Source organism: Zingiber officinale, chromosome 7A, assembly GCF_018446385.1.
Source record: "Zingiber officinale cultivar Zhangliang chromosome 7A, Zo_v1.1, whole genome shotgun sequence".
Taxonomy (NCBI): domain Eukaryota; kingdom Viridiplantae; phylum Streptophyta; class Magnoliopsida; order Zingiberales; family Zingiberaceae; genus Zingiber; species Zingiber officinale.
The window spans coordinates 35,359,166-35,371,018 of NC_055998.1; the positions used below are offsets into that span (position 1 = coordinate 35,359,166).

Here is an 11,853-nt window from a genome sequence, read left to right on the forward strand (position 1 = left end):
TGTAGGAAATTTCATATTATCACCCGTACAGGGGAGATGCTACCAAAATTTTCTCTGGCAGGGACTACCTGGGGCGTGACAGGCAGTGAGACTGTTATTATTTGGATTTTCTTTGAGAGATAGAGCAAAATAGTGGCTAAATTCTTTGCAAGTCAATAGCATATCCACTTGGGAGCAATTTGAGCAACAATTTCTAGATAAATTCTATCCCCCTAGTAAGACTGCTCATATGAAAAATTTGATAGCAAGTTTAAGACAGTCAAATTTTGAATCATTATTTGAAGCATGGGATAGATTTAATAATATGCTCAGACAATGCCCACACCATGGACTTGAAAAATGGTTAGTATTGCACACATTTTATAATGGCATTAATTACCATACAAAAGTGTCCTTAGATTCTACAGCTGGAGGGGCATTGATGAATAAAAGTCTTGATGAAGCAGAAGATATAATTGAAAGTGTAGCACAAAACCATCATCAATGGGCATCAGAACGATGTGGAGGTTATTCGTCTACAAACCCAACTAAAGCATCAAAAAAATTTGATTTTGATGCAATCACTTTAATGTCTACAAATCTGGATGCTCTTTTTGGTTGGTCCTAGGAAGATCATAGCGGTTCCACTGTACAAAATTTTGTACAAGTCTTGAACCTTTCCTAACAACCTATTGTGTTCTTTAGAAATTAAATTCGGAATCGCAAACGGAACTTAACATTATTGATTCCAAATTTAACTTATCTGTTCTTAGTGGTTTAGTCTTGGATCGCAAACGATACTTAACATTATAGATTCAAATCCACCTAGGTTACAAATTTAATTAAATATTAATTTTGAAAATCGACTCCCAAGTCAAATATGGCGAGGCACATGACCTTCTTGGGTATGGGAACATCCACCACTGCCTCGACAAAGCCTCTTAACGAAATTCAATATTTAATTTCCTTATATAACCTTAGGTTTAACCAAAAAGAACAATCAAATCACAAGATCGACAAATAAAATAAAAGAAACACAACTTTGAATTACAAATCTGAAAATCTAGAGTCTCTAGCCTCTTGTGTTTCGTATTTCAAAATCCATACAAAGAAAAAACTAGTATGATGCGGAAAAGAATTACTAGTTATACCTTTCTTTGTAAGAAACAACCTCTTGATCTTCTATCGTATTTCTCTTTTTATCTCGGACATTGTGTGCGCAACGATCTACCGAGATGAGAATCCACCAAGCCCTTCTTCTTCCTTCTTCCTTCTTCCAAGTTTTGGCCAAGCAACTTTCTCTAAGAAAAACAAGTCTCGGCCACCAACCAAGCTCCAAGGAAAACTAGGGAACAAAATCCTCCTTTCTCTTCTTCTTATCCAAGCTAGATCCGGCCACCAAAACTAGCTCCTTGAGATTGATGAGGTTCGGCCACAAAGGAGGAAGAAAAGGAGGAGAAGATGCTAGAGTCGGCCACCACCAAGGATGAAAAGAGAGAGGAAAAATAGAAGAGAGTTATCACCCATGATGGCACCCCCTACCCTCTCTATTATAATCCTTGGTCATGGTAAATAAGGAAATTTAATTATAATTAAAATTCCCTTTATTTTCCTTGCCATTGGTTAATAAGGAAATTTTAATAAAAATTCCTTTTAACCCCTTCTATGGTTGGCCACCTTAAGAGCTCCAATTTAGGCAAGTTTTAAACACAAAATTAAAACTTCCTTATTTGTTTCCTGAAATTTTTAAAATAAAAATTTCACTATAAAATTTCCTTCATGATTGGTTATAAAAAAAACTTTTATAAATTAAAATCTCTCTATTAAAATATGTGGATGATTTCCAAAAAGGAAAGTTATCTTTAAAATTAAAATCTTTCTCTCAATCTACAAATAAGAAAAGATATTAAATCTTTTCTTAATCTTTTGTAGAAACTATAATAGGAAAATTTTAATTTTAAAACTCTCTTTTAAAATCATGAACATGGTTTCATAAAAAGAAAAGTTTTATCAAAAATTAAAATCTTCCTTTCAATCTACAAATAAGGAAAGATATCAAATCTTTTCTTAATCTTTTGTAGAAACTATAAAAGGAAAGATTTAATTTTAAAACTCTCTTTTAAAATCATGAACATGGTTTCATAAAAAGAAAAGTTTTATCAAAAATTAAAATCTTCCTTTCAATCTACAAATAAGGAAAGATATCAAATCTTTTCTTAATCTTTTGTAGAAACTATAAAAGGAAAGATTTAATTTTAAAACTCTCTTTTAAAATCATGAGGATGGTTTCATAAAAGGAAAGTTTTATCAAAAATTAAAATCTTCCTTTTAACTACAAATAAGGAAAGATATCAAACCTTTCACTTAATCTTTTGTAGAAAGCTATAAAAAGAAATATTTAAATTTTAAACTCTCTTTTAAAACCATCGTATCCACATAAGGAAGATTTTAAAAATAAAATCCTTTTTAATTTAATGTGGCCGGCCACACCAAGCTTGGATTCAAGCTAGGGCCGGCCACACAACTTGGCTCATCCTATTTGCTTGGCCGGCCACCTTAGGATGGGTATAAAGGTGGGTATAGATGGGTATAATACTTTATAAACAAGAGGCTACGATAGGGACCGAGAGGAGGAATTAGTTTTGGTCTCCCTATGAAATTAAGCTTCTCGTGTTCGCCCCGAACACCCAACTTAATTTCATCAATAATATTTCATTCCACCAAAGAATTATTATTGAACTACCGCACCAATCCCAAATTACATTTTGGGCTCCTTCTTATCATGAGTGTGTTAATCTCCCTGTGTTTAGCCATTTTTCGGATAAACTTCTGGGCTATGGTAAGTCACCTGGACATCATTAATGTAACCATGCCTTCGAGGTTTTCTAAATAGTCCTACCCATTGAACTTAGTACAAAACCTTGGTCTAACTAGTTAGGATCCATAAAGGGTAGCTTCGGTCAGTTCCACTTAGTCAAATGCACCAGGTCAAAGCCATATCTTCCTAGACATGCGATGACTAAACTTCCCCAACATACTATTATCCAATACTTCACCAGTACTGTGAGTCAAGTTAAACCTAGCCCTTTTTATTATAACCTTAATTACCCTACCGAGTAGTCTACTCTTGGTTACCCTTGTTTGGTAGATTAAGTTTTGGAGGTGCCAGCTATTCTGAAGCATTCCCTTGTATTTTTAAGATTTTGTAAGAATTTATAAATTTGATTTAAATTTTAAATTAATCTAAATTTAATTTAATTTTAAATTTAATTTGATTATATTCTTTTTATTAATATAGTTTTTCTACTAGCTCCCCCTGGATCATAGCCTCGATATGGTCTATCGAGGTAATGTATTTGATCCTTGGGGATCCAATATTGACTAAGTTCAGCTTGATTGATCAGGTTGGACTTGGGTACCCATGCTTGGACTGATTTACTATTTGGTCTGTTTATTAAGGATAGATAAGATCTATATTTCTTTTTGGTTTTATATCCTAGCCCAATTCTATTGTAAACGACTCTTTGTGTCCCAAGAATTAGGTCAAGGTTTTTGGAGCCCAAAGAAAACCGTTCTAACATTTTATCCAAATCCTTGACCTGAGTTTTCAGACTAGAATTTTCTTCCTCAAGTTTTTGGACTTGAGTTGAACTTCCAATCTAAACTGAGTCAGACAAGGTTTTGGAGTTAGTCACTTCTTTAAGGATTGCTACTTCCTTTAGAAGTGACTTGACCCTAATATTCAATTTTTCTAATTTGCTTAATAAATAATTAACTAAATTATTTAGTCGAGGAATACTTACAGTGGGGTCTGGCCCTTCGAAAACGGATACGGATCCGTGGCTTCTTTTCGATTCTACTTCCGACTCGCTTTCGCTCTCGGACACATCGATCTGGTCCCGGGCCATCAGTGCGAGGAGACTCGTCTGATCGAGTTCGTCGTCGGTATCTTCTGAGGATGATTCGTCCCATGTCGCCTTGAGGGCCTTCTTCCTTCTCTTCTTTGCATCCTTCTGATTAGGGCAGTTGGCCTTGATGTGCCCCTTCTAGTTGCACCTGTAGCAGATCACCTCGAACTTAACTTTTGAATTGGGTTGAATCTCCTTGGATTGTACTGCCTTCTTTAGGTCTCTTTTGTTGAAGCCCTTCTTCTTCTTGTAAAGCTTCTTCACTAGGTTCATGAGCTCAGTTGTCAGTTTGTCGTCTTCATCGTCTGAGTCGGGTTCTTCTTCTGACTCCGGTTCAGTTCTTCGTCGTGATCTTGGTTCGTGAGTTCTGCTGGTACCTACAAGCAAAGCTACACCTTTCTCGATTGGCTGTGCATTAGTCTGCTCATGTAATTCAAACTCAGAAAATAATTCATCTAATTTTATACAAGATATATCCTTGGAGACTTTGTAGGCACCTACCATTGATGCCTACAATGTACTCCTTGGAAAAGCATTAAGAGCATACCTGATGATATCCCTATTTTTGACTTTTTGCCCGATTCTGTGGAGGGAGTTGAGGATGTCTTGAATACGTGCGTGGAGTGAACTCGCTGTCTCACCTTCCTGCATCTTTAGATTATATAGTTTATTAAATAATAAATCACGTTTACTTACTTTGGTGTCTGAGGTGCCCTCGTGCAGTTCTATCAGTTTCTCCCACAGCTCCTTTGCGGTTGAAAATAGACCAACTCTATTGAGCTCCTCTTTGGTCAGGCCACATTGGAGGGTGCAGGTCGCTCTAGCATCGGCTTCCACCTTCTTGATTAGGGTTGGTTCCCAGTTTTCGCAGGGTGTAGGCTTGCCGTCTCTGTTGGTTGATAGTTTCAATCTAGTCTTGATGATCATCCACATCTCGAACTGGATTTTGAGAAAAGTTTCCATTCGCCCCTTCCAGTACCCGAAATCTTCTCTGGTGAAGAGCGGGGGACGAATGGTGCTGAAACCCTCTTGTTGGGCCATTGATAGTATGCAAAACCAAAAAAATAGAAGAGATGTCCCAAGATTAGGTCTTGGATTAGCAATGCGGGAAATATAGTTAAGATTACGAGCTCGAGTGGTGTTGCACCAACTTCGAGCAAAAACTGATTCGTAAAAAGAATTAGAATGTAGCTATTAAGCTAGATTCTAATTGACTCTGTAAAATCGAAAACACCACGAAAAAAAATTGCGTGATTGGTGGTTGCACCAAATCAACGCGACCCCGCTCTGATACCAATTGTTGGATCGAGAAGCGCTAGAGGGGGGGTGAATAGAGCTCATGGCTATTTTGCATTTTGGAATCGACTTCGTAAAAATCGACGAGTAATAAGAGTAATAAAGCAGCAGAAATAAAAGGCACACAATGTGAACACAGGTCGTTTACTTGGTTCGGAGCCTGTGACGACTCCTACTCCAAGGCTCGTGGTCGTTGACCGCTTTCGATGGGCAACAACTATAGAATCGATAAGGTTTACAAGAATAACAATTACAGCACAAATTAAAATAATGATCTTATACCGACAACAAGAGATGAAGAAACGAAGCTTCGGGTCGTCAAGAGGTTGTCGCAGTACTTCGGGATCGTGTCGTTAGCAGCTTGTCGTAGAAGGATCGCTTGGACGAAGATGTTTTGAGTGCTGCCTCGAACCCCTCTTTTATACTATGCTGGAGGCGCCTCCAAGACTGTCCGAGGCGCCTCCAAGCCCCGAGTCTGCCGCGGAGATAAGCGTAGAAATTTTCCTCGCTTATCCAGCTTGAGGCGCCTCCATGGCTTGTCCAAGGCGCCTCCAAACCCAGCTTCAAGGCGCCTCCAGCCTGGTCCAAGGTGCCTCCAAGCCTGCTGCGCTGACTTCTTCTGGCTTGCACCCGAGGCGCCTCCAAGCTCCAAGGAGGCACCTCGGACACTGTTCATTCGAGACTAAATTCTAGTTTTTGGCCCTGCAAAACATGTTAGTCTACACATACAAACACATCCTGCAAAACCAAGTTAGCACGGATATTAATCATGATAATAGAATATTCTGACAGTCTTCGGACTATCCGGGTCTGACTTCGGATTTCTGACCGGAAATCTTAGGTCGACCCGATGCCTACTGTTCCCTCTGAGGGAAACGCGTCCTCACCTACTCCACTCAGGAGTTTTACCTGTTGCCAGTACGATCCTCCAAATCGACTGGACTTTTGCTCGGCGCTCGACGCTTCCAGACTTTCTGCTGGACTCCCACTTCCCGGCCCGTCCAGTCTTCCACCTGGTTCGCGACACCAAGACTTTTCACCTAGGGTTACCACCCCCTAGGACTTTTGCCTGAAGCCCTCGACCCTCCGAGACTTTCCGCATAGGGTTACCGCCCCCTATGACCTAGGGTTACCACCCCTAGGGTTTTCCACCTACCTAACCGCAGCTAGGACTTTTGCCTAAGTACAATTAGGACTTTCCTGCAAGCTCATTCAAACTGTTAGATCACAAATAAGCTTAACTTTGAATTCCTTTTCCATTATCAAAACAACGGTTCGATCGTCGGATGCTTCCTGCACCAACAGATAACCTGGCAGATCCTTTTACTAAGGCCCTTCTTGCGAAAGATTTTGATCGGCATGTGGAGGGGATGGGAATCAGATGTATAGCAACAGATATGGCAGCTTAGTCTTTTAGTATAAGTGAGAGATTGTTAGATTGTATATTAAAAACCTAGCTTTTGTAAACATTTATTTTTGAAATAAAAGAATCACATTGGTCAAATGTCTACATTTTATTTGTTAAGTGTAGTTGTTCAATTAATTTATATTGTAGATAATATGGTGTGTCGTGTCACACACAAAAGATTATATTATAAGTTCTTTATAAATTATAAACAGTTGCTCACGACTAAGATAGAAAGGAACAAACCATTGGAATAGTCATAGTGTAATTAAGTATTAGTTTATCTTGACTAATAAATTACATTAGTACACTCTAAGTGTATTGAGTAGGATCATTTTAGGTAAGTTCTTTTTATACTAACTTAATAAAAGAACTAGACCTTAGTTATTATGGAAGTGTGTGCTCTTAATCCTGATATAATAACAAGCATATATATTTGGTATTTATTTCTTTAACTTATCAAAGGGTGAGATTTAGCTTGATAAATCAATAGGCCCGATAAGTTGGGAAATGATATTACTTATAGTGTGTGTTGTTGATTATCGAAGGAAACTGTGTCCTAGTAATCTAGGTTGAGAATGTCCCCAAGAGGAGCTCATAAGGATTGTCATGTAAAACCCTGCAGGTGGACTTAGTCCGACATGACAATGAGGTTGAGTGGTACTACTCTTGGACTTAGATATTAATTAAGTGAGTTGTCAGTAACTTACTTAATTAGTGGGCATTCATTATCTTAAACACAGGGAGACTAACACACTCATGATAAGAAGGAGCCTATAATGTAATTTGGGATTGGTGTGGTAGTGCAATAATAACTCTCTAGTGGAATGAGTTATTATTGATGAACTTGAGTTGTGTGTTCGGGGCGAACACGGGATACTCAAGTTCATCGGAAGGCCAAAACCAATTTCTCCTCTAGGTCCCTGTCGTAGCCTCATTAATGCCTCAAGTCCATTAAAAAAAAACCATCTTGGGGTCCAAGAAGGGGCCGACCCATGGCTTGGTGACCAAGCCAAAGGGGTCGGCCATATTCTCCTTGAGGTGGCTGGCCATATACTTCTTTAAGGGGGTCGGCCACATATTTCAGATAAGAAGGGGTGTTTTGAATTTTTAAAATCTTCTCTTTGTAGATATCTACAAGTTTTAAAAGAGAGTTGTTAAAATATAAAACTTTCCTTATTTGAATTAGGCAACATGGTTTAAAAGAAATTTTAAAAGTTTTAAAACTTTCCTTTTTTAACCATCCTCATGGTTTTAAGAAAAAAGGAAGAGAAGTTTTAAATTTGAAAATTTTCTAACCATGTTAAAAAAGAAAATTTTAGAAGAGAAGTTTAAAATTTTAAAACTTGATTTTAATTTTTAAAATTTTCCTTTTAACATTCACTTTAGGAAATTAAAAGAGAGCTTGTAAAATTTTATAAGGGTTTTTCTTTGCTTATAAAATTTTTACAAAGGTTATTTCTTTCCTTATTATTGTGGTCGGCCACCCTTGCTTGGTGCCCAAGCAAGGGGCCGGCCAATCAAGACAATCAAACCATGTTTGATGATTGAATCAATCAAGAGGAAAGAAAAGGAAAAGGAAAAAACAAGAGGAAAATTTTAATTTTTGTAAAAAGTCTTCTCTTATTTATCTTGGGCAAGTAATATAAAAGAAGGGGAGGGGAGGCCTCATGAGATAACAATTCTTATTCTCTTGTTGGTGATCCTCTTGTGGCCGGCCCTTTCTCCCTCTCTTTTCCTATTGCTCTCTTTTGCTCCTTGGTGGTGGTGGTGGCCGAAACATAGAGAAGAAGGAGAAGCTCTTTGGGTGGCGTTCATCTTGGAGGTTCGTCGCCCACACGACGTCCAAGGCGAGGCGAGGAATACGGCAGAAGATCTCGAGGCTATTAGCATACAAAGAGAAGGTATAACTAGTAATTTTCTTCCGCATCATGCTAGTTATTTTTCTTTGTATGAATTCCAAACACAAGAGGCATTAGATTCAAGTTTTTCGAATTTGTTATTCAAGTTTATGTTTTTTTTGTTTTTCAAATTTGTGATTTGATTGTTCCTTTTGGTTAAACCTAGAGTTATATAAGGAAATTAAATATTAGCTTTCCTTAAAAGGCTTTGTCTAGGAAGTGGTGGTTGCTCCCATATCCAAGAAGGCCTAGTGCCTCGCCATGTTTAACCTGGAAGCCAATTTTGGAAATTAATATTTAATTGAATTTAGAACATAGGTGGATTTGGATCAATAGTGTTAAGTTCCACTTGCGATCTAAGTTTAAACCATTAAGAATAGATAAGTTAAATTTGGAATCAATAATGTTAAGTTCCGTTTGCGATTCCTAATTTAACTTCTAAAGAACACAATAGGTTATTTAGGAAAGGTTCAACACTTGTACAAAATTTTTGTATAATGGAACAGGTACGATCTTCCTAGGATTAACCAACACTGCCTATCTTCATTCACTAGGGTTTTCACCTGACTTCACTCACTAGTATATTCCAACTGCCTACCTTCACTCACTAGGACTTTTTGTTGGTGCGGTTTGCACTAACGGTCTAACTCAGTTTTGATGAATGACAAAGTGGGTTAAGTTAGTTTTATATTAATCTAACACTTCTACGAAGTGTACAGGAGAAGTCTAGATGGGTCGACGGGCTGACCTGACGTCTAGCATGAACTCCAGCTTAGTCGATGGGCCGACTGGATAGCTGGTACGAAGCTCAGACGGGTCGATAGGCTGACTGGATGTCTGGCACGAAGTCCAGGTAGGTCAAAGGGCCGACCGGATAGCTGGCACGAAGTCTAGATGGGTCGACGGGCTGACCAGACGTCTGACAGGTAAGTGAAGGTAAGTCACTGGAGGGGAGTGACTGTGAGGACGCGTTCCCGAAAAGGGAACATTAGGCGTCGATCCAACTTAGATCCATTTTGAAAATCTAAGTTGAGATCGTGACTAGATTCCAGTCTCGAGGAGACGGAATCTAATTACTACTTTTATTACTCTCGTAACTTAATTGTGCTAACACTTTGTTTTGCAGAATAGTTTTACATTTTGCCTCGGACTAATATTTTTTGCAGATTGCTGAAAAAACAAAGGTTCGAGCGCCCGGGATGCAAAAAATTATCCCCAGCCACGTCGCCACGTGGAGCTTCATGTGTGGACGAGCTACGTCACACTCCAGGCGCCCAGAAGGGATCCGGGTGCCCCGAGCCTCCTATATAAGGAGAGTGAAACCCTGGAGCAAAGAATAACTCACGACAAGATCTCCCATCGATTGCTCTGTTGTGCTCCTGCGACGCTGCGAAGGCTCTCCAACAAGTGTTGTTTTTTCTTTCTTCTAAATTATTGTCGATATTATTTTTACTAGCATATCTGTACCTTACCTTTGTAATCAACTTTTCGAATTGCTAGTGGATTGTCCAACGAAAGTACCTAACGAGTGCGGGCCTTGGAGTAGGAGTCGCCGAAGGCTCTGAACCAAGTAAAAATTACTTGTGTTAGCGTTGTTATTTTCGTGTTTATTCCGCTACATATTTACGATAATTTTTTTTAATCGATATTCACCCCCCCCCTCTCTATCAAATTCACGATCTAACAAGTGATATCAGAGCAGGTACCACTCTGATTTGGTGCAACCACCAATCGGGCAAGGGGGATTCTTTTTAAAAGAAAAATAGATATCATTTGTGTTTAAAATAAATCCTTACCCCTTTCATTTTTTCCCTCCAAAACCATTTTTGAAAACTTCATTTTCATCTTTTCACCATTGGTCGGTATTAGCAAAATATCGTATTTTCAAAATTTTGTAATAATATTTTTTTTAATATTTTATTATTAAAAAAATTTATTATTTTTTTCACGCATATTTCTTTATCTCCCATATTGCTTACCCCAAGACAAAGTCTTGGAAATTGTCTCTTGTCTATTTTTTTGCATATACCAATGTTTATTCAAGAAGGACAGAGCATCCACGAACCACCACCATACGATTAAGAAGATTTCAACTACTGGAGGTGAAGAATGAAATGTTTCTTAGGAAGTCAAGATTTTGATTACTGGTTGATATTGAGAGAACCTTCCCGGGACTCAGAACTAAACAAAAATGTAAGTAAAATTATTTGTAATATTTTACCTAACAATGTTTTCTACAGGCTAGAAAAGTACAAGAATACATATGAGCTTTGGACCCAGTTGATCAAGCTTCACGAGGAGCCGATGGAACTAGAAGAACACGTCAAAATCGAATCTGGACTCGAGTCAAATCCAATCGAGAAAAGCATACTGAATTAGGGGTTGCACTCAAGCTTAGTAATATTTACCAAAATACCCCTGCTAGTAGTAGTTTAAAAGATATGCATATTAATATTTCTGAAAATATATGTGAAAATAGTGTATTTGATAATATATGCAAAAATACCCCTAAGATATTATCTGATAAAAAAATCTAATTAATTTAGAAAATTCAGAAAATCTGAAAATAATTAATAACCCTAAAAATTCAAATGATAATCAAATCAATTTGAATGACTCAATCTATAAGAAAAATTCAATTAATAATATTAAAAATATTATTGTACACAAAATTTTAAATAAATTAACAAATTCAGAAAAGTTAAATATTAAAAATTCAAATTTAAACTTAAATAAATGTGAAAATTCAAATGATAATGATGTTAAAGTCAATATTGATCTAGATAAAATTAATAAATTTCTTAATAAATTATTTAATAATCTAGACAATATCAATCTTGAAAATCCTATCCAAACCCAAGATAATTTAATTAACAAAAAATTAAAGTTTAAAGACAAGACTAATATAATAAATTCAACCAATCATATCAACTTAAAAGGCAAAGAAAATATAAGGAAACAATCAAACACTTTTAGAAAATCAAAACTAAATTTAACAAACTTGAATGTTAAAGATAACATGTTAAAAAAAGAAAGTCTAGAAAATTCAAAATTAATAATTAATAAAAGGTTAAAAGATAAAACTTTAAAGAGATATAATTCAAACAATTCAATAAATTCAAAATTCAAAATTAATAAAAACTTAAATATTAAATACACTCTTTTAAAGAAGGACAATTTGACCAATTCAATTAATTCAAAATTAAAAACTTAAATTTAAAATTATAAATTAAACATTAAATCTTAACCAAAATTAAAACCTAAATCGGATCAAAAATGTAGGGGGAGGCTCCAGAATAGCTGGCACCACCAAAACAAACATACCCAACAGGATAACCAAAACCAACCTACACGGCAGGGTAAG

At 36.9% G+C, this 11,853-nt stretch overlaps 1 non-coding gene across 1 annotated transcript; it reads right to left on the reverse strand.

Moving 5' to 3' along the window:
- Positions 1-226: 226 nt before the first annotated feature.
- Positions 227-333, reverse strand: LOC122003150. Its single transcript, XR_006117819.1, has one exon. It is a non-coding gene; the product is annotated as a small nucleolar RNA R71 (small nucleolar RNA).
- Between the last annotated feature and the right edge of the window lie 11,520 nt (positions 334-11,853).